The following is a 25867-nucleotide window of genomic DNA, read 5'->3' as shown; positions in this document are numbered from 1 at the left end:
GTTGGTTTCTTTCCTCTTTCCCTTTCTTATTATATATCACAGCAACGGCCTGGATTTTGGCATCAGGATTCAGATGCAATGCAGTTAAGATATTGTCATGGACTGAATTGTGTCTGCCCCCTCCCCAAATTCATATGTTGAAACTCTAACTCCCAGCACCTCAGAATGTAACTGTACTTGGAGATGTCTTTAACTAGGTGATTAAATTAAAATGCGATCTTTAGGGTATGTCCTAATTAATCTAACTCATGTCCTTATAAGAAAAGGACAGTTAGATACCAGGGCTGTGCGTGTGAGTGCATGTGCATATGCACGTGTGTGTGTACGCGCACACAGCAAAGATCATGTGGGGACACAGCAAGAAGGCAGTCATCTGCCAGCCAAGGAGAGTGGTCTCAGAAGAAACCAAACCTGCTGACACCTTGATCATGGACTTCCAGCCTCCAGAACTGTGAGAAATTAAATGTCTGTTGTTTAAACCACCCACTTTCACTGTTTTGTTATGGCAGCCCTAGCAAACTAATACAGAGGTGAATATATTTCTGAATATGTGCATCTGATGATATGTACAGCTCCCCTCAAATTTTTTAAAAAGTAGAAAGAAAGAAAGGAAGGAAGGAGGGGAGGAAAATTCCTGGTGTTACGGGCTGAACTGTGTCCCTCCAAATCAAACCCTGAATTCTTAATCCTCAGGACTTTGGAACGTTACTATATTTGGAGACAATGTCTTTACAGAAGCAGTTAAGCTAAAATCGGGTTACTAGAGTGGACCCTAATCTAATATGACTGATAGTCTTATGGAAATAGGAAATTTGGATGCAGACAATGTGAAAACACAGAGGGAAGACGGCCATCCACAAGCCAAAGAGAGAGACCTGGAGCAGATCGTTTCCTCAAAGCCCTCAGAAAAAGCCAATCCTGCCAACACCTTGATCTCAGGCATCTAGTTTCCAGAACTGTGTGAGAAAATACATTTCCCTTGTTTAAGCCACCCAGCCTGTGGTGCCTTATCTTGACAGCCCTAGCAAATTCATCAGTGAAATAACATCTGCAAATCCAATAAGCAAGTAAATCAAGCCATACATTGTCAGCAAAGAAAGCTAACTTTTCAATAAGTTTCTAGAATAAAGTTTCTCTAGTTGTTATAGTCCAAAAAGCAATATCAAAAAACCTGGGCCTCACACCATGCTAGAAAAACAAAGCTGCCCTCCCATTTTACCCTAAGAAAAACATTCATTTTACAGGCATACTTTAAAAACATTTATAACAATGTAAATTTTAAGAACACAAAAGAGTGGCAGTATTGGAAATCAATGTTATTGAGAATTCTCTTTTATAGTTATTTTTATTGTTGTAATTATGACAGATTGGCATCCATTTAGACCACTATTTCTGAGGGTCATTAATTTTACACTGACCACCAGATGAAAATCATTAGTTTAGCCTCCATGTAGCAGACCATGAGCAATGTGTCTCATAGATGTCATTGACTGCATTTGAAGTTTTGGAGGCTAGGTGTAGATTACCCACTGTTTTTGTATTGCCATATAGCTCCTTCATATCAGTAGTATAGGTAAACTCAATTTTCCTTACTTCTTGTTGCATGGTTCTTATTCATAAAGGCAATTGGTTTTATGAACAGAAACATGGTTGCTGAATTTTTCTGGCTTACATTACAATTGCTATTTAATTATAAAGTTAATGATTACACATAATCTTGGGGAAATTTTGGGACATAGCTACAAAATGAGGATAATAATACCTTCTAGAGCCCAGAGCAAGTGCCCACTTGAGGTTTTGTCCAGCACTGAGGTACACGAATGTGTGAATTTGATTACAGCTCAGCTTCTGTGTAATGCCGTTTCAATGCTTTTTTCAACCCAATCCCTATTTTTATCATTTGCAAGTATCTGCTTACTTATCCAACTGTTAGAGAAAACCCTAGGATAGCCCTCCCTATATTAGCCACAGAAAAATTTGTTATATCCCAGTTTTTGTCTGGAAAGATGCCATCGGGAGGTTAACAGTTTCCCTGGCCTAGTTCTCGGTGGCATCATTCTCCCATCCACATTTTCCCACACAAGCATTTATACAATAAGATGTTCTAGTAAAAGCATAAATAGAAGCAGGAAAAAAACCTCCCTTAAAAATCTCTAATCAAGGGCTTCCCTGGTGGCGCAGTAGTTGAGAGTCCGCCTGCCGATGCAGGGGACACAGGTTCGCGCCCCGGTCCGGGAAGATCCAACATGCCGCTGAGCGGCTGGGTCCGTGAGCCATGGCCGCTGAGCCTGCGCGTCCGGAGCCTGTGCTCCGCAACGGGAGAGGCAATCTCTAATCAAGACCACAGCCACAGCTAGCTCTGTTAGTTGCTCTGCAGATTTCTTGGAATTTATGCAACACTCTCAACCTGTATTGTTACCCTGGATCCAATGCAGCCAAAAAGACTGAAATAAGACAGATGAGATTTGCATCAAGTGTCTGAAGGTCTGGGTGCCCAAGGAAGGCACTCAAACATTATCTCTAAAGCTTTGGTTCCATTCATTGTTGCTTTAACCATAAACATCCTCGGGCTCTTAGCCTGGGTTATTTTAAAGTGACTGCCCTTCAGAAAGCTCTTTGTCTCTCGATAAGGTTGACCACTTCTTCATTTTGTGAGGCAAGTCCTGTGTGTAGGTCTGTCTTGCTTAAGCAAGTTGACGAAGGATAGGAGCCCAGCACGGCTAAATACAGTTCAGTGGTCCTTTGTTAAAGAATAACTTAACCTATAGTTTCTACCCCTCCACAACAAAGCCTATTACATTTTCTCTGAAAAAGCATTCTGTTCTGTACAATTTCCCTTTTGCCATTTTCTATGGCGCTGACATAGGTAAAAGCCCAAGTGAACTAAGGCAGAATCAAAACAGCCTAAATGATTATACACTGAATTATGATCTGGGGCAAGGGCAACACACCTATATTTTATATACATATTTGTAGCATCATTTCTTTAGCTTTGTTGTAGCGATTATCTATTTCTTACTTTCTGTTCAATTATCACAATTGTTAATATAAAGGTGACCATTTTAGCTATATTTCTTATTTCATTTTTCTCTAGATGATCTTTGAATTGCTTTATCTAAACTTCATTTTCTTTAAATTAAGAGTTTTTCTGAAATTACTTTTTCTTTTCTAGGTTAAAGAAAGTAATGCAAGCTAAATAAAAATGTTCAAAATGCTGTCTCTGCCATTGGCAAATTACCTGTCTGTTTTAGCTGTTCTCATCCAAACTCAGCTGGAATTCCAATAACTGGTATATCAGAGCACTTAGTGGTAGGCCAATAGCCCTGATGAGATGATGTACATCAGTCAGTAAACTGACTAAGAAAAACAAATGCACACTTCACTTTAATAGCAATGATTACCTATTGCCATTATTGAAAAACAAATAGCTTTTAACTATCAGTAATTAAATCTTCACTTTAACAAAGTTGTTGAGCATTTTCCTGAAATTTTCATATGAGGAAAAAGCAAGCCAGGGAGCTTAAAATTAAACTTGATAATAAAAATCATAAAAAAATGATCTATACTTAGTGCTTTTGAAAACTTAAGTAACATGTACATGTTTTTACAAAACTAAAAGAGTGCAGTATTTAAATGTACTATCCTTTAAAGTTTCATAAACTGAAGTCACCTAGTTTTTACTCACCATGTTAAATTTTGGTATTTTGCTTTATTTCTCAATTTTTACTCTGAATTTTTATAAGATGAATATTATGTTATTATTATTTATAGTTCGAATTACTTTCTATTCATTTCTTTCTGAGCTTCATCTTTAGAAATGAGATTTTGCAGCATCTAGACAGGCACTAAATTAGTATCCCTAAGGGTTCTCATCCAACAGCAATCATACCACTGTATACCCCCAGAAATGAGTTGACCAGGAATATCATCAGGGTAACCAGACACTTGCTAACAGTAAAAGGTACCCTATGTCCCCTCACAGCATCATAAATCTCAGTAATTTCTGTCAACAGAGGAGGGCTCATCTAATTGCATACTCTCTCCTTTTATGGAGCAAGAACCAAAGTTCAGCAACTCTCAACTGATCTCTGGTTTCAAGGTAGGATAAACCATACAGAAAAGGTTTCCCCTGACATCTGTGTTTACTTCTGAGTGACACATTATCAAGAACTCACCCTCTAGTACTTTCTGGAATCATGAGTGCAAAAACTATATGTAATTCATCTATGAGGATATGCACATTTATTTTGACTACACTTTTTTTTGAGGCACCATTTCTCTAAGAATTTCATCTCAGTAACTGATAATGAGGGGTCTTTATTTCCCCTCAATACCCATTACTATCCTTAAAGTTTTCATTTCCTCCATGAGGTCCCACAGTTGGTACTCTGATACCATTTCCATTCATTGGTTAAAGCAGCAAGTTACATTCACATACTCGTCCAAAGCAAACATCCTTATTGAGTAAGGTGAAAGGTCAATACACAAGAAGAAAGTGACTAAATAAAGCACCAAATTAAGTGTCAGAATAATTCATGAACTGTCTTTGATCGTAGTATTTACATGACAACTCTGGACAGATTATTGAATTAGAACAGCTAGTGTACGTTACCTCTGGCAGAAGTTCAACCATAGAAGGAAAAGTGATGTAGGTGACTGGGTAGCAATAGAAGAATAGAAGGACATAAAAATAAGGATAGGCGGGGGAATTTCATTTGTTGGTGAAATGGGATGTTTGAGAATGTGCAGAATCTGAGAGGAATTAGACAGAAAAGAGAGAATGAAAATAAATGTAACTGAGGTTCTAGAGGAGCTCAGAGGGCATAAACTTAATGGAAAAGATAGAGTTATCAGCACTGAATACAGGAAGGTCATTTCATCCTCTGAAAAGGAGGAAAAGAGGTCGGGGGTGGGGGAGGAAGATAAATGTAGGTTAGAGCAGAACCTGAGATAGATCTTTAGTTATTTCTTTTTTTCTCTAAGGAGTATAAGGCAAGATCATATTTTGCTTATTAAAGAGCTAAAGGAAGGTGCTCCTGGGAAGGGATAAATATTCATAACCACAGCTCTACATGGGAAAGAAAACAGATCAGAAACCAGTGGAGAAGCTGAAGCAGCAGAATGTGCAGCTGAGATTGAAGATGGATTTGTACTACCCCACTTCAGACAAACATTTACCTGCTTTTCTCCAGTAACACTTGAGTGCTCGTGGTTGGAGCAGGAAGAACAGATCATTGGCAAGCTGCAGACTTGGGGGTATAAACAATGGATTTAGGGGAAACAAATGGAAAAGGTCAGGAGTAGAGGAAGCTGGCAAAGGAGTAAATAGTGGACCTAGGTGCTCAGAGAGGGAGGTACCTCTCATGAGAGGGAGCTCATGCAATAGGAGAAAGTGTGTGTGTATGATGGGCAGAGAAGGCAAATGACTGGAGGTCCTGCCAAATTGGAACCGTATCTCTGGTGGGAGAAAGAAAACAAGAGAGCTGGAAGTAAAGAATGTCACTGTCCCAGTGCGAACTGTTAGAGTTAGAGATTTTACATACAGCAGTCTGGAGCAACATCCAAGCCCAAGGATTGGCCTTGGAAATAGTCTTCTAAAAATAGGGTGCTTTAGTGGGCTTGAAACGAAAGCTGAAGGAGATGTGGGATCAGGGCACTGTACCGCCATGTGCGCCTCCACACGGATGCTGAACCTTAGGACACGCTCAGCAGTTGGAAAGGAATGGACATTTGTGAGTTATGTGTTTGACAGATATCAGAGAATGACCTGGAGGTGAAAAGTAATAGCAACAAGGACTGGCAGAAGCTGCAGAAATTGTGAAAGAGGAGAGGCTTGCTTTTGGTGAGAAAACAGAGACCTGCATGAGCAGCAGGGACAGGTAGGATGACACTTGGCCCAACTCACAGGGCAGGCTCATATGAAGTCATGGATAGAAAAGTCCTCCATGTGGTGTAAAATATAATTTAAGTTGAAGGTATTATTATTATTATTACTATTTGTGTACAAAATTATATATAGACACGGATATTGGAACCTATACACCCCCACACACACAGTTATCAGTCATATGCTATCATTAACATTTTAGCAACTCTTGTAATATCTTACACCTTATTTTAGCAGTTCTGAAAGCATTTCATGTGCACATTTCAGTATTTTCTCACCACAATGCTGGGAGGTAAATAGTAGATACTATTATCCATAGATGTGAAAACTGAAGAACAGTGAGTGATTTGGCTAAAGGCCAACTTTTTTTTTTTTTTTGATTAAAGAAAGTGAAGTCTTCTAACTCCCATAGGTAATGAGAAAAAAAGCTTTTCACCAGGTGTTCATTTGCTTCCTGTTTTCCCCACATAATAACATCTGGGACACACGTACATGTGATAACTCTCTGTTCTGTAGTTTTTTTCTTAGCCACTGCATATCAGAATATTAAAACTTTAGGGGCTCAAAGGTATTGAATTTGCAAGGTGATTCTCTACTCAGCAGCCAGTTTCCTGTCTGAGGCTGCACATATTACCTGTTGGTACAATTATTTTCCAAGCTGTCTCTTGATAGTAAAGACAAACCCACAATTCTGCTCCTTAGACACTATCAAAAATGAATATAGAATCATTTTTCATTGATTTTCAGGAAAATAGGACCCTACTCTCAAAGCAAATATATCTACTATATCCAAACCATGGGTGTTTCAGTACCAAAGGCTTCTTTTGACTCACTCTCAAAATAGATTTTTGAGTTGGAATTGTCTCTCTTAACTGAAGTTATGCTTCAACATTAACTATATGTTTATGTTAATGCTTGCCTAATGACTGTATTTTAAACTTTGTGGGTCTCAGTTTCCTCATCTGCAAAATGTGTAACCTCCAGGTTTGATGGAATATGGGTTTTGTAAAGTGCTTAGCACAGTAACTTGACTTAAACATTCAGTAAAAATAAGGGTGCTTTCAATCAGCCATGATTTATTATCCTGCATTTCATTGTTACGAGAGTATTTCCTTCCTTTGTGCGAATTGTATCATTGCATTGACACCAGCAAGAGGAAATAGAACAATTGCAACCTTGAGTCTGAAACCAGTCTCACTAAGGAAGAGGTTTACAAACTAATTAGTTAAAAAGCAAAACAGACAGGGAAGGATGTCTTTAAACAAAACACGAAAATCTCAGTAAAAAGAGAAAATGTTTGGTAAATTCACCAACATTAATAGCTAGAACTTCTGTTCTTCAAAACACACCAGAAAGAAACTAAGAAGACAAGTCACAAATGGGGACTTATATCAATCTAACACCGTGAACCATGGTTAATGTACGGTGACAATAGGCAATGATCATAAACGGTTTTTTAAGGAACTGCAGCTAGTACTGCTTTTACTCGGGAAAGCCATGCTTTTCTCTTTCTTTTCAAGAAGAAAATGTTCTCTTTTTTTTCATTACCTCTCTAGCATCCCTCAGTTACCCCGTCTTTTGGGCCTCCACTCAGGGCCACTCTTAGATGTCCCATGCTCCTTTTACCCTCCCTGCAGGGCCAGCCTGGTGTCTGTAATGTCAAGGGGCCTCAGATGATGGACAGTATTACACCCTGAGGGAGATGGAAACTGTGCCCATGGATGCCAAGGGCCGGGCAGGGCAGGGAGCATGTAGTTTGAGAAGAGGAAGAGGAAGCCAGCTGCAACCCAGGAACTTTGATGTTAAATTTCCCTTTGGAGTAGAAACCAATGCCTGTCTAGATGAAAGCACTGGAAACAAGCAAAATGGCAGCAGGAGCCATCCTGAAAGTGAATACAGCTGTACCTTGGTGGACTAATTGCCTAACCAAGGCCTCAGGCCTGCCTGAACTTAATGATGGGAAAGAGCCTTAAACAGTTAACATTATGCAATGCCTATTGTTCTTGCCAAATTAAACTTGGTGCAATAAATTTTGAACAAGCAAAAAAAGGTTTAATAATAAGGGAAATATTTCTATGGCACCTTATCATGTATCGACTGCTGCCTTTATACTGTGATGCATATGAACTCATTTATTTCTCAGTCCAACCCCTTAGAAAGTGTCTGTTACTAGGTTGAAGCATGTGAAATTGCCAATGTTCAACCATTTTGACCTACAAATGGCCACTGTGGCTGGTTCAGCCTGCATTTTCTCTGCATTTTACAGATGAAGAAATCTAGACGCAGAGCACTTAAGTAACTTTCCAGAAAGTGTCAAGCCTGGGCCCTGTTAATCAAGTTTCTGCTGCTATAGTCATTGTGAACCACTGAAATATACTGCCTCTCTACCACACTGAATTAAAATGACAGAAATGGTTTCTTCCAACCTAAAATTTCTATGCATGAATCTGTGCTATATTGTTCTCAGTCTCCATACACCAATCTCTTCATGCCTTGCCTATTTCTTTTGAAATGAATCAGCGCTCACCCAGTCACTAGCTGGAAATCTCAGAATAGAATTTTCTTTCTTTTTTTATTTCTTTACCACAAGAATCCAAATGATATTTATTAAGTCCACCTCAGCAGGAGCCACAGAATCATTGGGCATGAGAGCTAGAAGGGATTTCAGAGATAATCCAGTCATTTTTCTAATACAGATATAGTCACTGAGCGAGCAGGGAGCAGAATTGGGACACGAGTCTGGACTCCTGAGCCCGTGTCTGCTCTTCTCTCTCCTCTGTTCTCAAATTGGACTCACATGCTACAGATAATGCCTCTTTGCTTCTCTGTAGTTTCAGGACCCATAATAACTCTCTAACCCTTGCCCATGACAATAGCTCAACTCACTGTGCCAATCACTCTTCTAAATGTCTTACATGTATTAACTCATGAATCAGCACAACAACTCCATGACATTTACTATTATAAACCCCATTTTACAAATAGGAAACCAAGGTACAGAAAAATTAAAGTGATTTAGCCCAGGTCACACAGCTTGCAGACCAGCGCCAGAGGTCATGCCCCCATCACACAACCATATGCCCTTTGTCCTGCCCTGCCCTTCACTGAGCAAAGCTTACACTCACTTCTTTTGGGAAGCAGTTCTCAATTCTCCCCTCAATCTGTTGAAAATCGTATCTGCCAAACTCTCTGAGTCCCCATGCAACATCACCTTATATGGAATTGGCTACTTATTTGTCTGTTTTGTCTGATGGCCTGCAAACACCTTAAACATAGTGACTGTGTTTTATTCTTCCTAATATTCACAGGATTTGATACAACACCTGACAAGACCTAGATGTAGAGTATGGACTTGAGGGGGAAGGGGAAGCTGGGACGGAGTGAGAGAGTGGCATGGACATATATATACTACCAAACATAAAATAGATAGCTAGTGGGAAGCAGCTGCATAGCACAGGGAGATCACCTCGGTGCTTTGTGACCACCTAGAGGGGTGGGATAGGGAGGATGGGAGGGAGATGCACAAGGGAGGAGATATGGGGATATATGTATATGTATAACTGATTCACTTTGTTATACAGCAGAAACTAACACATCATTGTAAAGCAATTATACGCCAATAAAGATGTTAAAAAAAACAGCAAATAAATATTTGTTGACTGAATGCATGAAAGAATGAAGGGCCACCTAAATCTTTCTGTCTTCAATTTCTCCTTATTCCACCTATCTTCCAACCTGAAGTGAGTTGGGGAAACCAGTGAGACATTAGTATGTAAGTTCCATGGAGGCTGGTAAACCCTTTATTTTCCTTAATAACCAAAGATAAGTCTTTTGATTGTTGTTCCCCAAATGTTTGGTCATGAACTCATCACACTACTAAGATAGGGATTTTCTTCATCCACAGTCACTATATCTGGGGCCCAAATTTGTTTTCAATTTTATACTTTGACTTCTGAGTGTGAAATAAAATAATTTATTTCACTTAATCCATTAGACCAGAAATTAGGATCCTACAAGCAGGTAAAATAAGTATTTTGATCTTAACACGGAGGGGCCTTAGAACATTCATTCAGAGTCACAATGGGCTTGAGAAGTCATTACAGTGAGATATGTTTTAAATGACTTCATGTTTAAATGCGTTAGTTCTACTGAGGTGTCCAGGCTACTACTGTGTCCCCTGACTTGAAATCATATACATAATTCTCATAAGTGATCAATTGGATATCCAGATGGAAATGCAGTTTTTATTTCCCACATCAAAGTTAATTGCAGACTGAGAGCAGATTTTAGTCTGAAAGGCAAAACAATCTAGTCTTTAGAAGAGAACAACTCCCTGATCTGTAAGTAGGCAAAAAGCATTAACAATAAAAGACTAATACTAATAAATTGGGCTCTATTAAAATTAAGAATTTGTGTTCATCAAAAGAAAAAAATAAGAGCATAAAAAGGCAAGCCACAGATTGGGAGAAGGCATTCACAATACCTATATCTAATAAACGTATTGCATCCAGGATAAAGTATATGCACAAATCATTATGAAAAAAAATAGAAACCCAGTAAACAAAGGGGCAAAGACTTGGGCACGTCTCAAGAAAAGATATCCAAATAGCCCATATACAAAAAGGTGCTCCACTGTCAGGTAGCAGAGAAATATAAGCAAAACTACTATGCCACACAACTACTCTCCCACTGAAATGACTAAAATGAAAAGAACAGACAATGAGGAGTGTTGACAAGTGGAATAAGTAGAACCTCTTGACTACTGCTTCTGGGAGTATATGCTGTACAACCACTTTGGGAAACTCTTTGGCAGATTTTATTAAAGCTCTCTACATAAATCAGTTCCACATGGAGGTATACCCAACTGTAGTATGCACATATGTTCAATAAAAGACATTCATAACAAAGTTCTTAGTACTACTATTCCCAAATTCTTAGTGGCACTTGGTAGTGGAAACTACCTAACTGTTCATCAACAGTAGAACAGATAAATTAAATGTGGTATATGCACAGTATGGAGTACTAGATGGCAAGAAGAATGAATACACAAAAATTTATTTTTTAACATCTTTATTGGAGTATAATTGCTTTACAATGGTGTGTTAGTTTCTGCCTTATAACAAAGTGAATCAGTTATACATATATATATATGTTCCCATATCTCTTCCCTCTTGCATCTCCCTCCCTCCCACCCTCCCTATCCCACCCCTCTAGGTGGTCACAAAGCACCGAGCTGATCTCCTTGTGCTATGCGGCTGCTTCCTACTAGCTACCTATTTTACATTTGGTATTGTATATATGTCCAAGCCACTCTCTCACTTTGTCAGAGCTTACCCTTCCCCCTCCCCATATCCTCAAGTCCATTCTCTAGTAGGTCTGTGACTTTATTCCCGTCTTGCACCTAGGTTCTTCATGACCTTTTTTTTTCTTAGATTCCATATATATCTGTTAACATACGGTATTTCTTTTTCTCTTTCTGACTTACTTCACTCTGTATGACATACTCTAGGTACATCCACCTCACTACAAATAACTCAATTTCGTTTCTTTATATGGCTGAGTAATATTCCATTGTATATATGTACCACATCTTCTTTATTCATTCATCTGTTGGTGGACACTTAAGTTGCTTCCATGACCTGGCTATTGTAAATAGAGCTGCAATGAACATTGTGGTACATGATTCTTTTTGAATTATGGTTTTCTCAGGGTATATGCCCAGTAGTGGGATTGCTGGGTCGTATGGTAGTTCTATTTTTAGTTTTTTAAGGAACCTCCATACTGTTCTCCATTGTGGCTGTATCAATTTACATTTCCACCAACAGTGCAAGAGGGTTCCCTTTTATCCACCCCCTCTCCAGCATTTATTGTTTCTAGATTTTTTGATGATGGCCATTCTGACCGGTGTGAGATGATATCTCATTGTAGTTTTGATTTGCATTTCTCTAATGATTAATGATGTTGAGCATTCTTTCATGTGTTTGTTGGCAATCTGTATGTCTTCTTTGCAGAAATGTCTATTTAGGTCTTCTGCCCATTTTTGGATTGGGTTGTTTGTTTTTCTGATATTGAGCTGCATGAGCTGCTTATATATTTTGGAGATTAACCCTTTGTCAGTTGCTTCATTTGCAAATATTTTCTCCCATTCTGAGGGCTGTCTTTTGGTCTTGCTTATGGTTTCCTTTGCTGTGCAAAAGCTTTGAAGTTTCATTAGGTCCCATTTGTTTATTTTTGTTTTTATTTCCATTTCTCTAAGAGGTGGGTCAAAAAGGATCTTGCTGTGATTTATGTCATAGAGTGTTCTGCCTATGTTTTCCTCTAAGAGTTTTATAGTGTCTGGCCTTACATTTAGGTCTTTAATCCATTTTGAGTTTATTTTTGTGTATGGTTAACTGCAGATGGAGAGCAGATTTTAGTATTTAGGGTTCTAAATTCATACTTTTACATGTAGCTGTCCAGTTTCCCCAGCATCACTTATTGAAGGGGCTGTCTTTTCTCCACAGTATCTTCTTCCTCCTTTATCAAAGATAAGGTGACCATATGTGCTTGGGTTTATCTCTGGGCTTTCTATCCTGTTCCATTGATCTATATTTCTGTTTTTGTACAAGTACCATACTGTCTTGATTACTGAGGCTTTGTAGTATAGTCTGAAGTCAGGAAGTCTGATTCCTCCAGCTCCGTCTTTCTTTCTCAAGATTGCTTTGACTGTTCAGGGTCTTTTGCGTTTCCATACAAACTGTGAAATTTTTTGTTCTAGTTCTGTGCAAAATGCCAGTGGTAGTTTGATAGGGATTGCATTGAATCTGTAGATTGCTTTGGGTAGTAGAGTCATTTTCACAATGTTGATTCTTCCAATCCAAGAACATGGTATATCTCTCCATCTATTTGTATCATGTTTAATTTCTTTCATCAGTGTCTTATAATTTTCTGCATACAGGTCTTTTGTCTCCTTAGGTAGGTTTATTCCTAGATATTTTATTCTCTTTGTTGCAATGGTAAATGGGAGTGTTTCCGTAATTTCTCTTTCAGATTTTTCATCATTAGTGTATAGGAATGAAAGAGATATCTGTGCATTAATTTTGTATCCTGTTACTTTACCAAATTCATTGATTATCTCTAGTAGTTTTCTGGTAGCATCTTTAGGATTCTCTATGTGTAGTATCATGTCATCTGCAAACAGTGACAGCTTTACTTCTTCTTTTCTGATTTAGATTCCTTTTATTTCTTTTTCTTCTCTTATTGCTGTGGCTAAAACTTCCAAAGCTATGTTGAATAACAGTGGTGAGAGTGGGCAACCTTGTCTTGTTCCTGATCTTAGTGGAAATGGTTTCAGTTTTTCACCATTGAGGATGATGTTTCCTGTGGGTTTGTCATATATGGCCTTTGTTATGTTGAGGAAATTTCCCTCTATGCCTACTTTCTGTAGAGTTTTTATCATAAATGGGTGTTGAATTTTGTCGAAAGCTTTCTCTGCATCTATTGAGATGATCATATGGTTTTTCTCCTTCAATTTGTTAATATGGTGTATCACGTTGATCGATTTATGTATAATGATGAATCCTTGCATTCCTGGGATAAACCCCACTTGATCATGGTGTATGATCCTTTTAATGTGCTGTTGGATTCTGTTTGCTAGTATTTTGTTGAGGATTTTTGCACCTGTGTTCATCAGTGATATTGGCCTGTACTTTTCTTTCTTTGTGACATCTTTCTCTGGTTTTGGTATCAGGGTGATGGTGGCCTCGTAGAATGAGTTTGGGAGTGTTCCTCCCTCTGCTATATTTTGGAAGAGTCTGAGAAGGATAGGTGTTAGCTCTTCTCTAAGTGTTTGATAGAATTCGCCTGTGAAGCCATCTGGTCCTGAGCTTTTGTTTGTTGGAAGATTTTTTTTTTTTTTAGCATCTTTATTGGAGTATAATTGCTTTACAGTGGTGTGTTTGTAAGTTTCTGCTTTATAACAAAGTGAATCAGATATGTTGGAAGATTTTTAATCACAGTTTCAATTTCAGTGCTTGTGCTTGGTCTGTTCATATTTTCTATTTCTTCCTGGTTCAGTCTTGGAAGTTTGTGCATATCTAAGAATTTGTCCATTTCTTCCAGGTTGTCCATTTTATTGGCATAGAGTTGCTTGTAGTAATCTCTCATGATCCTTTGTTTTTCTGCAGTGTCAGTTGTTACTTCTCCTTTTTCATTTCTAATTCTATTGATTTGAGTCTTCTCCCTTTTTTTCTTGATGAGTCTGGCTAATGGTTTATCAATTTTGTTTATCTTATCAAAGAACCAGCTTTTAGTTTTATTGACCTTTGCTATCATTTCCTTCATTTCTTTTTCATTTATTTCTGACCTGATCTTTATGATTTCTTTCCTTCCACTAACTTTGGGGGTTTTTTGCTCTTCTTTCTCTAATTGCTTTAGGTGTAAGGTTAGGTTGTTTATTTGGGATGTTTCTTGTTTCTTAAGGTAGGATTGTACTGCTGTAAACTTCCCTCTTACAACTGCTTTTGCTGCATCCCATAAGTTTTGTGTCGTCGTGTTTTCATTGTCATTTGTTTCTTGGTATTTTTAAATTTTCTCTTTGTTTTCTTCAGTGAGCTCTTGCTTATTAAGTAGTGTATTGTTTAGCGTCCATGTGTTTGTATTTTTTACAGATTTTTTCCTGTAATTGATATCTAGTCTCATAGCGTTGCGGTCGGAAAAGATACTTGATATGATTTCAATTTTCTTTAATTTACCAAGGCTTGATTTATGACCCAAGATATGATCTATCCTGGAGAATGTTCCATGAGCACTTGAGAAGAATAAATACACAAACATCTGAATGAATCTTACGAACATAACATTGAGTGAAGAAGGTGGATAGAAAATAATGCACACTGTATGATTTTAATTACATATAAAACTCCAAAAACTGGCAAAGCTAATCTATGTTAGAATCTTGTTAATCTATGACTTAGAGGTCAGGATAATGGTTACTTTGGGGGTGAATAGGTAATGACTAGATGGCAGCTTATGGGATGCTAGTAATGTTTTATTTTTTTTTTAAGTCTGGAAGCTGAAATCTGAGAGCTACTTATTATTGTATTTATGATATATTCACTTTTCCACATGTAATTCAAACCTCATAAAAAATAATAAAAATCACATGGAGAAGAAACTATTGGTGAAAATAGTTATTACTTATGTTGATTATTAACCCATACCTAAAATGCATAGGTTTTGGTTTTGGGTTTTCTTTGCTTTTGTTTGCTTTTTGTGGTTGTTTTGTTTTGTTTTGTTAGAGTAACACTGAAAGTGCCTTGTAGTTTCATCACCATATTCCATTGCAGTAAGGAGGAATCAAGTATTAGTTTCCTGGGTGTTATGGATTGAATTCTGTCCTCCTAAAATTCATATGTTAAAGTCCTCAACTGCAGTATCTCAGAATGTGACCTAATTTGGAAATAAGATTATCATAGAGGTAACTAATTAAATTTAGATGAAACCATACTAGAGTAGGGTGGACCCCTAATCCATTATGACTGGTGTCCTTAAAAAAGAGGAAATTTGGACACATAGATATGCATAGAGGGTAGGGGAGTTAAAGACACAGGGAGAAGGTGGCCATCTACAAGCTAAGAATAGGCCTAGAACAGATGTTTCTCTAACAGTCCTGGGAAGGAACCAACCCTGCCAACACCTTGATTTTTCTAGTCTCCAGATTTCTGAGATGCAGGAAGGGAGGGTGATGCTAAAAGCTCTTCTACATTAGGGAAACCCCCCCCCCAACACACACACACCTGCCTCAACTAGCATCTCACACACTTGGCAAGGCTGCTCTAGGGAATGGGGAGCAGTGGAAGGTGTTAGGCAGGGGAATGACATGATCCCTTTTCTGTTTTGGAACAATGGAATGTTCTGAATCATGTGACACACTGAAGATGGATCAGGAAAACCTAAGCATCCCAAACAGTTCTATGATCCTTGGGAAGAATCCTCAGAAGGGATCTTTCCTGGGTCTGGAGGTCTTCAAGGAAGTAAAATAACCACTTGACTGTTCCTAAAGCAGTGGTTTCCCATGTTGTTTTGGTCACGACCTCTTTGAAACTCTGTTGAAAGCTATAAATCCTCCCATCAGACAGATACCCATACTCATCCAGATTTAAGAGTACAGGTGAGGATTTTTAAAACAGAGTATTGGTTTTTGATCTCACTTGTAGAAATAAAGACGGATGGCTGAAGATAATGGGGTTTCCACTTGTCATCACACAGGAAGCCAGCAACTAACTACTAGCCCTATGCCAAGACTCAAAGGTACCGTTCTGGAAACTCTGTAACTTTCCCACGTTGGTTGTTTTTGCTCTTCCCCTATTTATTTATCCACAATGAAGAGCAGTTACTTAAATCACAAAGATATTGTACGTCTATCTTTAAGGGCAGAAAGGAAAGGGGGAAGCATGAAGATTGAACCCAGTCCACAGCCAGGTTTGGGGAAAGAGTGAGTAACTGAGAGGAGGGCAGCACAGGCTAATTTAATCCTCAGGATTTATGGTGAATAAAGGAGAACATTGTTTCCTTGGGGAGAATTTTCATTATCTTCCCTGTGGACTTTAATTCATTTTAATTCCATTTCCCATCACCCCCTTCTTGGTGTTAACTGCTCAGGGCTATGGGAAGCTAAATCACTGACTGGGGCTGGTTAGGAGGGGGAGGAATGGGAAATAAAAATATATGTGTATTTTTTATTTTCACACTGAGGATCTTTGCTGAAAGATTTCACAAACTTCAAAGTTTTAACTGGTCAGAAATTGCCCAATGAATAGGGGGCACTAGAGCTTAAGGGGAGGTACTATAAATTGTTGACCACTATATTTGCAGAGCTAAACACCTGGCCTGACACATGGTAGTAAACTGAATGAATGAATGAATGGAATAAAATGTTCATGGGATTTGCAGTCATAACATTTGGATATTATACTACACTTAAATAGATAAGTGACAAGTCCCTTTGTGTTTTGGGGACTGACTTTTTCTTTTCTATAAAATAAGGGAATTAGATCAAATATAGATAAGGTACTTGAACATTCTACAATTTAGAATGTGAACAGAGTTAGTTAAGGCAAAGCTATTTGTAGTCAGCACTATGTGGAGTAGATAAGATGGTGCAATATGTATGTATGTATATAGTATGTCTAAGAGTTTAGGGAAGGCTAATTTGAGAACGTTTCACTCTGTCCTAAAAGAAACTGAGACCTAAATTTACCTAAAGTGCAATCCTGTGATCAGCAGTGCACTCAGCAGCACTTGTATAACCACTGCTTCAGGCAGGACTGGACCAAAATAGTAAGAAGAGAAGAAGGAAGAAGCAAAGTCACAATTCTACTAAGGAGAGAGGTTTGGCAACTACAGGTTACCAAGAAAGAAGGAAACTGCTTATTTGGATGAGAACTATTAACTCTTTCAAACTCTCCTGCAGCTTGGAGAATAGTTTTGTTAGTGGATCTTAATGCTCTCAAAGCTTCTTGGTACGAGAACACGTGTCCATCCTTTAGATCATACACTTATCTTCAGAACAAATAGGTCCTAAAGGTCTCATGTAAACAAACACAATGGAAACGAGTCAATTCAGAATGAGACAACAGTTACAGCATAATAGAAATAAAAATATACAGACTGACATAAAATTGATTTCATTAATATTTATCAGCGTATCTTATTTACACTTATGTTTCATGTGGAATTAAGTGGATAGTTTTCTCTTAAGTTTTAGACAAATACTTCTATTTTTATTAAATGAATATTATCTATCTTTTTTTTTTTTTTTTTTTTTTTTTGCGGTACGTGGGCCTCTCACTGTTGTGGCCTCTCCTGTTGCGGAGCGCAGGCCCTGGACGCGCAGGCTCAGCGGCCACGGCTCACGGGCCCAGCCGCTCCGCGTTTTTTGTGGTACGCGGGCCTCTCACTGCTGTGGCCTCTCCCGTTGCGGAGCACAGGCTCCAGATGTGCAGGCTCAGCGGCCATGGCTCACGGACCCAGCCGCTCCGCGGCATGTGGGATCTTCCCGGACCGGAGCACGAAACTGTGTCCCCTGCATCGGCAGGCGGACTCCCAACCACGGCTCCACCAGGGAAGCCCTATCTATCTTTAAGATGCTTTTATTACTGGATAAAACTATGCTGCTACTATCCACACACTGTTTAGTATTAAATGTCCTTTCTTGAAAATAATAAAAAAAAGTCTTTAATACATGCACACATAGTGAATTGTTACACAGAGCTTCTTTTGTTCAGGTTATCAAATTCTTCTGGGCAGATTCTTCCAGTTTCTTGACAATATCGTGCATTGGTGGATCTAATTCTGCTTGAAGCGCTTCAGTGGTTTCAAATATGTTGGGACCAGACACATAATTTAACGATCTTCCTAATTTCCAACTATCCTGCCCTCAAGTTTGTGCTGACTTTTGTGGAATGTGTCCTCTCGCTGACCTATGATAAATAATGCACCATTTTTCTAAAATGATCTAAAATGTGGAGCATTTTCACAATGACTTTTTCTCATTTCTTGGCTCAGGAAATATTATTCTTGCCTCCTATGGTCATTCTGTTATTCACCAGCTAATTTTACTGACCCAGCACCTCCCAGCTGAGGTGGATGGATGGGTAAGTGGATAGAAGAGGCCGGAATTTTACCTTTTTTTACACAGATTCACAAGGAAGAGCTTTCCCTTCTCCTCTTCCCCTCAAGTGTGTGTTTCAACACTTTGGAGCCATCTCTGGAGGAGCCTAGGAAGTTAAAATGCATTGAAAACAAGGTAATAGGGGCTTCCCCGGTGGTGCAGTGGTTGAGAGACCGCCTGCCGATGCAGGAGACAGGGGTTCGTGCCCCGGTCCGGGAAGATCCCACATGCTGCGGAGCGGCTGGGCCCGTGAGCCATGGCCACTGAGCCTGCGCGTCCAGAGCCTGTGCTCCGCAACGGGAGAGGCCACAACAGTGAGAGGCCCGCGTACCGCAAAAAAACAAAACAAAACAAAACCCCAAGGTAATAGCATGTCCAAAAGCCAAAGGGGACGCATTGTCAACTGCAGCTGGAAAGGGCTTTTGCTGGACTGCAGAGGTTAAGTTTACAAAATTATCTAGGACTTTAAAAATAAACCACGACTAAAGCAATAGACACATGCTATTTTTAGTGTCTGCCAATTAAAGTAAGATGAATTTTTTTCACTGTCTACTTAATCATGTTCTCTACAAAAAGAAATATATAATATTTTTTGCTTTGATATAGTGTTGACTAAAGTGGAAAAATGGCTATTGAATAAAGATCTCACCTGAAACCAATTCTTTTTTTAATTTTTTAAAAATTTTTATTAAAGGCAGGTCTCTGCCTTAGTCATGGAAAGTCCCCTGATGAATGTGGCTGGCAATCTGTTTGATTCCCACAGAATACTGTGCCCTGGAAAGATTTTGTGATCACAGTGATAGACCTAAGCACAAGCCTCCATCTCCCATCTTCTGGTTCTAAGTCCCATGGAAGCACCTACACCAGCTGTCCCCACATTTGTACCTGTGCTGTGCTGGTTGTGTATGAAGTACCTGGGGAGCCTTGTACCAAAAATACAGACTCATTGAGGGTGTGGTGAAAAGGGAGCCCTCCTGCACTGTTGGTGGGAATGTAAATTGATACAGCCACTATGGAGAACAGTATGGAGGTTCCTTAAAAAACTACAAATAGAACTACCATATGACCCAGCAATCCCACTACTGGGCATATACCCTGAGAAAACCATGATTCAAAAAGAGACATGTACCACAATGTTCACTGCAGCAATATTTACAATAGCCAGGACGTGGAAGCAACCTAAGTGTCCATCGACAGATGAGTGGATAAAGAAGATGTGGCACATATATACAATGGAATATTACTAAGCCATAAAAAGAAACGAAACTGAGTTATTTGTAGTGAGCTGGATGGACCTAGAGTCTGTCATACAGAGTAAAGTAAGTCAGAAAGAGAAAAAAACAAATACTGTATGCTAATGCATATATATGGAATCTAAAAAAAATGGTACCGATGAACCTAGGAGCAGGGCAGGAATAAAGATGCAGACACTAGAGAATGGACTTGAGGACACGGGGAGGGGAGTGGGAAGCTGGGGAGAACTGAGAGAAGCATCGACATATACACACTACCAAATATAAAACAGATTGCTAGTGGGAAGCAGCAGCATAGCACAGGGGGATCAGCTCGGTGCTTTGAGATGACCTAGAGGGGTGGGATAGGGAAGGTGGGAGGGAGGCTCAAGAAGGAGGGGATATGGGTATATATGTATGCATATGGCTGATTCACTTTGTTGTACAACAGAAACTAACAGCATTTTGGAGCAATGATACCCCAATAAAGATGTATAAAAAATAATTAGTAAATAAATAAATAAAATAGGCATGGGGTGGGGATGATGAAAAATGTATTTGTCACCCCAAACTTAAGACTGTCACGTTTAAACCATCACTCTTCACAAAAAGGATGCATTAATAAAAAGCAGATTTGCTTTATTGAAATAAAATTCAGAGGTGACTACTCACAGAAGATCCACGCTTAGAGGTAGCAGACTTCAACAGCTAAGTAATATTGGTGTTAATTACCCCCTCTACCTCTTAGATGCTGGGTATGTTTATCTGAGGCCCCATCCTTTACATATGAATTCAAATGTTTGAATAACTTTCAAAAGCTATCACCTGCAAGACTGTCTTCTGCACCTCACACTGGCAGCTAATACTAGCTACACTACTCATCCACAATAAATGGCATTGTCATGACTCCGATGGTAATAACATTTGAGGAGCTTCTAGACCGTCAATTTACCTATTTGTATTTCTACCTTGACATGGACTGAATGTTTCAGTCCTCCCAAAATGTGTATGTTGAAATCTAGTCTCCAATGTGATGGTGTATGGAGGTGGGGCCTCTGGGAGGTGATTAAGTCATAAGGGCAGATCTCTTGTGAATGGGATTAGTGCCCTTATAAAAGAGACTCCTGAGAACCCCCTTGCTCCTTCCACCATGTGAAGTTACAATGAAAAGAAGGACATCTATGAACCAGGAAGTGGTTCTCACCAGACAGCACATCTGCTGGTGCCTTCATCTTGGATCCACAGCCTCTAGAACAGTAAGAAATAAATTTTTGTTGTTTATAAGCCACCCAGTCTATGGTACTTTGTTATAGCAGCCTGAACTAAGACTACCCCTAATAAATAAAACAAATCTATTAAAATTATCTATGGCCAGTGAGTTTAGTAGCCTAGAGCAGGGGCCAGCAAACATTTTATGTTAACGGGCCAGATGGTAAATATATTAGGCTTTGCAAATCACAACTACTCATTACATGGAGTACCAAAGCAGCCACAGACAATAGGATGAATACGTGCACGGCACTGGCTGATTTCCAATAAAACTTCACTCATGGATACTGAAATTTGAATTTCATATAATTTTCATTTGCCAGAGAACATTATTCTTCTTTTGATTTTTTTCAACCACTTAAAAATATAAGCACTATTCTTAGCCCAAGAGATATACAAAAATAGGCAGGATTCAGATTTGGCTCTCAGGCCATAGTTTGCTAACCCCTAAGCTAGAGCACCAGATGGATAAAGCCGTGGCCAGAGTCCATAGCTGTTTGAACTTGTCTCTTCTGCTCTGCTCTGCTGGTTATTCTTTGGTCATAAATCGCACTTCTGCCTCGATCCCACCACCACGCAAATGCACTGGGGATCAGTAAAGAAGATGTATGAGATTCAGTGCAAAATCATTGCTCCTACAGACGTCCTATGTATTCACACTGTGTTGCCCTGCCGGGTATATACTACGAACATCAAATAAGGCTCAGACCTCCCATGGGACACGAAAGGTCCTGTGAAATCTTCCCCATTGTCTATGCTTCAGCTTTTTCACGTGTACATCTAGACTTGACAGAATGTACCTCCGAGAGGTGCTGCATAGCCTCGCCAGGGAAGTAGAAGTTAAATTTTTTAAAAAATTGTTTTTAGTCAGACTGCAGACCTTGCTTGTGAATATCTCTTCATCTATTATCCATATGGTAGAATTGTTTTCATCATCAACTCAGAACTTATTAACAGAGTCAGTTCAATTCCGGTCTTTTGCTTCCTTCCAACTAAGCAGTAGCATGAAAGACATGAGAGAAGCTGATGGTTAATAGACAGCCATGGAAGTTAAAAGGTTTAATCTATTAATATAGGGCAGCATTTCCCAAAGCATGTTATGCTGAATGCTGACTCTGTTAGATGTTCTGCCAAAAAAAGCATTTCAAGGTCAAGTAAATTTAGGAAATGCAGCATAAAATATCTCTTCTTTCTTGATGATTCTTAAAGTGCATTATTAGTATGTTAAAGGCTCTGAGGATTCCCACAATAAGACTGCTTAACTAGGTTAAATTAAGTGTTTCTCAAGCTTATGTGATGAGGGAAGTTTTTTTTCCTTCACTTGACTGTTATTAATATCCCAAGAAACTAATGGTCCACAGACTGCATTTTGGGACACTGATACAGACAAGGGGGAAGAATGGAAAGCTTCTAAGCAGGGGAGTAACTTATGTTGTAGAGCAATCACTTTGGCGGGGATCAGACTTTTCTCTCCGGGTTTTCGTCATTTTAAGAGATTACCCCATGTGCCATCAGTGTGCTCAAGTCAGAAAGACAGAAGTCATATTTGTTTTGGTGGTAACCTCTTAAAAATTATAAAGTTTGTGCACTGTTTATTAATAATCTCAACAGTAGAAATGATAGTATGAAAAGCATATTATCTTCTGCTCTCTCACCTCTATCCCAACAGCCTGGCACACTTTCCAGAGATACTAGGCAGCGTTATCAGTTTCCATATCACTTTTCAGCTCTTCTGTGGCAACTCTAAATCTTATGCATCAGGAGGCTATGGTTTTGGATTATAAACATACAGCAGTATCTACCGGAGGAATTTATTATCACAATTCTTTGCTTAGCCACTTCTCATCGCCGATCTATCACCAAGGTCTATCAATTCTACTTCTGAAATGCACTGCAAGCCTGCCCACTTCTCTCCATCTTGCCTGTCCGCACCATCACCAGCTGTCCTACTTCCAACCCCTGATCCCGCTCGTCCATTCTCCTAATTGCAGCCACAAAGGTCTTAAAATTTAAATTAGTCTCTGGTTTCAAAGTCTTCAAAAACTTCTCATTAAAATAAAATTCAGAATCTTTATCAAGATCTGTGAGGATCTACATGACCAGGCTCCTGCCTAGCCACCCCCCAAACACACACCACACACACACACACACACACACACACACACACACACACACACACACACACACACACACATGTCCGGCCTCTCAGCAACTCCCTCACCCAAAACACGTGCCTTCTTTCTGTTCCTTGAACACTTCCAGGTTTTTCCTTTCCTTACAGCCTTCCTACTTGCTATTTCTTCTGCCCAGATTGCTTTTCCCTCTATTCTTTTTTTTTTCTTTTTGCCAAGTTAATCCCTATGCTTCCTTCAAATATCAATTTAAATCTTTCTTTGTCAGAGACCTTCACAAACCACCAAATCTGAGTCAACCCCTGGTTTTTTCATTGCACCTGTTATTCTCCATGCTACTTCCAAAATTTTCTTATTATATGTTTATTTTTTAAATGCCTGTAAGATCCAAAAGGATAGGGGACACATCTGCTTTATTCCACACTAAACGCAGAAAAATTGGCATTGTGTCTGGTCACAGAATGGGCTTAATAATTATGTATTACATGACTGAAGCTAACCAGTGGAAAGTTCTCTTCGTTTTATCTCCTGCCTTTTCCTTACATGAAACTTTAGTTCCATCCAGATTTTCATCTTTTGCACAATTATCACCCAGAAGTTTCATTCATTCATTTCTATTAGGAGTGGAATTTTAAGGCCATCTCATGTAACTCTCCTCTTAAGCTTCTCTAACCATTTCAGTTTATTTTATTCTCTTCTTGGGAACTCATTGCACTTATTTTCTGTACCATTCATTTGGTGCCTAATCTTATATTGCCTCTTAACAATGTATCTGTTATGTTAATTAACACCTTATATTTACATATTTCGTCTTGCCAATGATGTCATAAATCTATCGAGTACAGGACTTGGTACTTCATACCCTAAAGTTCACAGCACACCTCTGCACAGAGTGCTGCATGAAAGGAGTCTCCATCCACCTTCTCTGGTGCCCCTATTTTAAGACTTTGATAAGGAAGTTTGACCCATTTCCTTTTACTCTATTTTCTTCCTCAACCCTTCCGGATGTGTTGCCATCATACTGGGAATGAAAGCTGTGGAAAGGATAAGTTCTGAGGTCAGAGAGAAGCATTAAAGGGAGGAGTGTGGGGAAAGAGGACAGGCCCAAGGTTTCTAAGTTCCTCCCCCAATGGTACAGAAGGTGAAGACAACTTGGTAGGGGACTAGGTGTACTTTATATTGCCAAGTATCTCCCAGAATATTTAAAAGAGTGCCTTGCTCAAGGTTTTGAAAGTGTGAATATTTAAAAGTTAAATGAGGCAAAAAGGATACCTTCTCAAAAATTTCAATCAATGACTCAGTTTTTCGTTGTTCAATTTTGGATGAATTCCACCGAAACATCAATTTAATTCGGGAAGTATCTTTGGGATCCAGGAAGGTATTCTGTACTTTTAGTTGCCAGTTCCAGTCTTGACCAAATAAAGACTTTTAAGGAATATTTAAAATACCACAAACCGTAGCTACTTTTTGTTTTATTTTTTCTCCCACCAAAATATAAGGGTTATAAAGTTTCTGCAACCCTTTTAATGTACTTGACCAGCCTTCCTCAAGCTACTTCTGAAACATGGATTAGAAAAGTTAAGTCTGTAACAATACTGTCTTTGTTAGTATAGTACTGTTCAAGGTAAGTCGACAGTTTTACAATTATTAGCTCTTTTTACCTACCTGTCTTCACAATGACTGTTTAAGATGAATAGAGTAGTAGATATTGCCTGTTATCTTTATTTTGTCAATGAGGAAATTGGGAGTAGAAGGACTTAATGACAGAAGCATGCAGCAGCTAACTTTCCGTTTGTCTCAGAGAATTCACCTGCAGTGTAGGATGGCTGAGACAGGGTTGCTATTCAGGAAGTGACAGAACAGGCTTGTGAACCTGGCCTCAGGACTGGCTACGGAATTCGCAGGGTCTAGTGTAAAATGAAAATTTGGAGCTCCTTGTTTGAAAATTACTAAGACAGCTGAAAGCGATAGCAGAACATTAAACCAAGTGCAGGGCCCTTTTCCAAGTATTGGACCCTGTGAGCTGGCCCTGCCTGAGGCCTCTGAACCTCTAACATCTGGGTGATTAAGTATCAAGGAGGCTGTGAGCGCCTGAAATTGTAGGCAGAATTCTGTTAATATGTATATGCTTCTTTTTCATATTCCATAGCTTTCATCAGATCCTTAAGTGGTGTGTTAACAAAAATAAAGCATTAAGAATGCTTCTTCAAGAGTAATAAATGTTCTCAAAGAGACCAAATACAGAGTCACAAGAGACTGGCAGGGACCGCATGTGCATGATCCTTCAGAGACTACTTGTACATGCATGAGTTTTCGTGGGTGCACAAGTATTAATGCAAAGACAAAGAATTCTTAAGGCTGCCCAGATGTTGCCAGAAAGAAATAACATCTGAATGTACCTTCAGAAGATAGGAAAGGGAATGGTGAGACATTCAAGATGATGACGTTCTTCACAAACCCCCAAGTGATACCCAAGTAGGAGCTATTTTATTTATTTTTACTCCCTTAAAGGAAGCTTCTCCCTCATCTTCTGTAATTAGATGTCACACTCCCTCTATTAAGTTAAGGAGAAATGTAAAATTTACCAACTCTTGCTGATTTATATCAATTTTATAGATAATTATAACCCAACGTTAGAAATAGGAGTAAAGTAGGAATTTGTTAACAAAGCAGGTTGAGAAGATGCCCTCAGAAA

The 25867-nt window shown here is 39.0% G+C and overlaps 1 protein-coding gene and 1 pseudogene across 1 annotated transcript in view; both read right to left on the bottom strand.

Annotated features, from left to right (window-relative positions):
• The window catches only part of FAR2 (fatty acyl-CoA reductase 2), a 140877-nt gene that overhangs the window by 113496 nt on the left and 1514 nt on the right, over positions 1-25867 (bottom strand). The window lies entirely within an intron of this gene.
• Positions 1-25867, bottom strand: part of LOC103087402 (uncharacterized) — a 79397-nt pseudogene that overhangs the window by 52951 nt on the left and 579 nt on the right.

The sequence above is a fragment of the Lipotes vexillifer genome, unplaced genomic scaffold (genome assembly GCF_000442215.2).
Source record: "Lipotes vexillifer unplaced genomic scaffold, Lipotes_vexillifer_v1.1 scaffold477, whole genome shotgun sequence".
Taxonomy (NCBI): domain Eukaryota; kingdom Metazoa; phylum Chordata; class Mammalia; order Artiodactyla; family Lipotidae; genus Lipotes; species Lipotes vexillifer.
The sequence above is the reverse complement of the archived record's forward strand: the minus strand, read 5'-3'. Positions and strand labels throughout refer to the sequence as shown.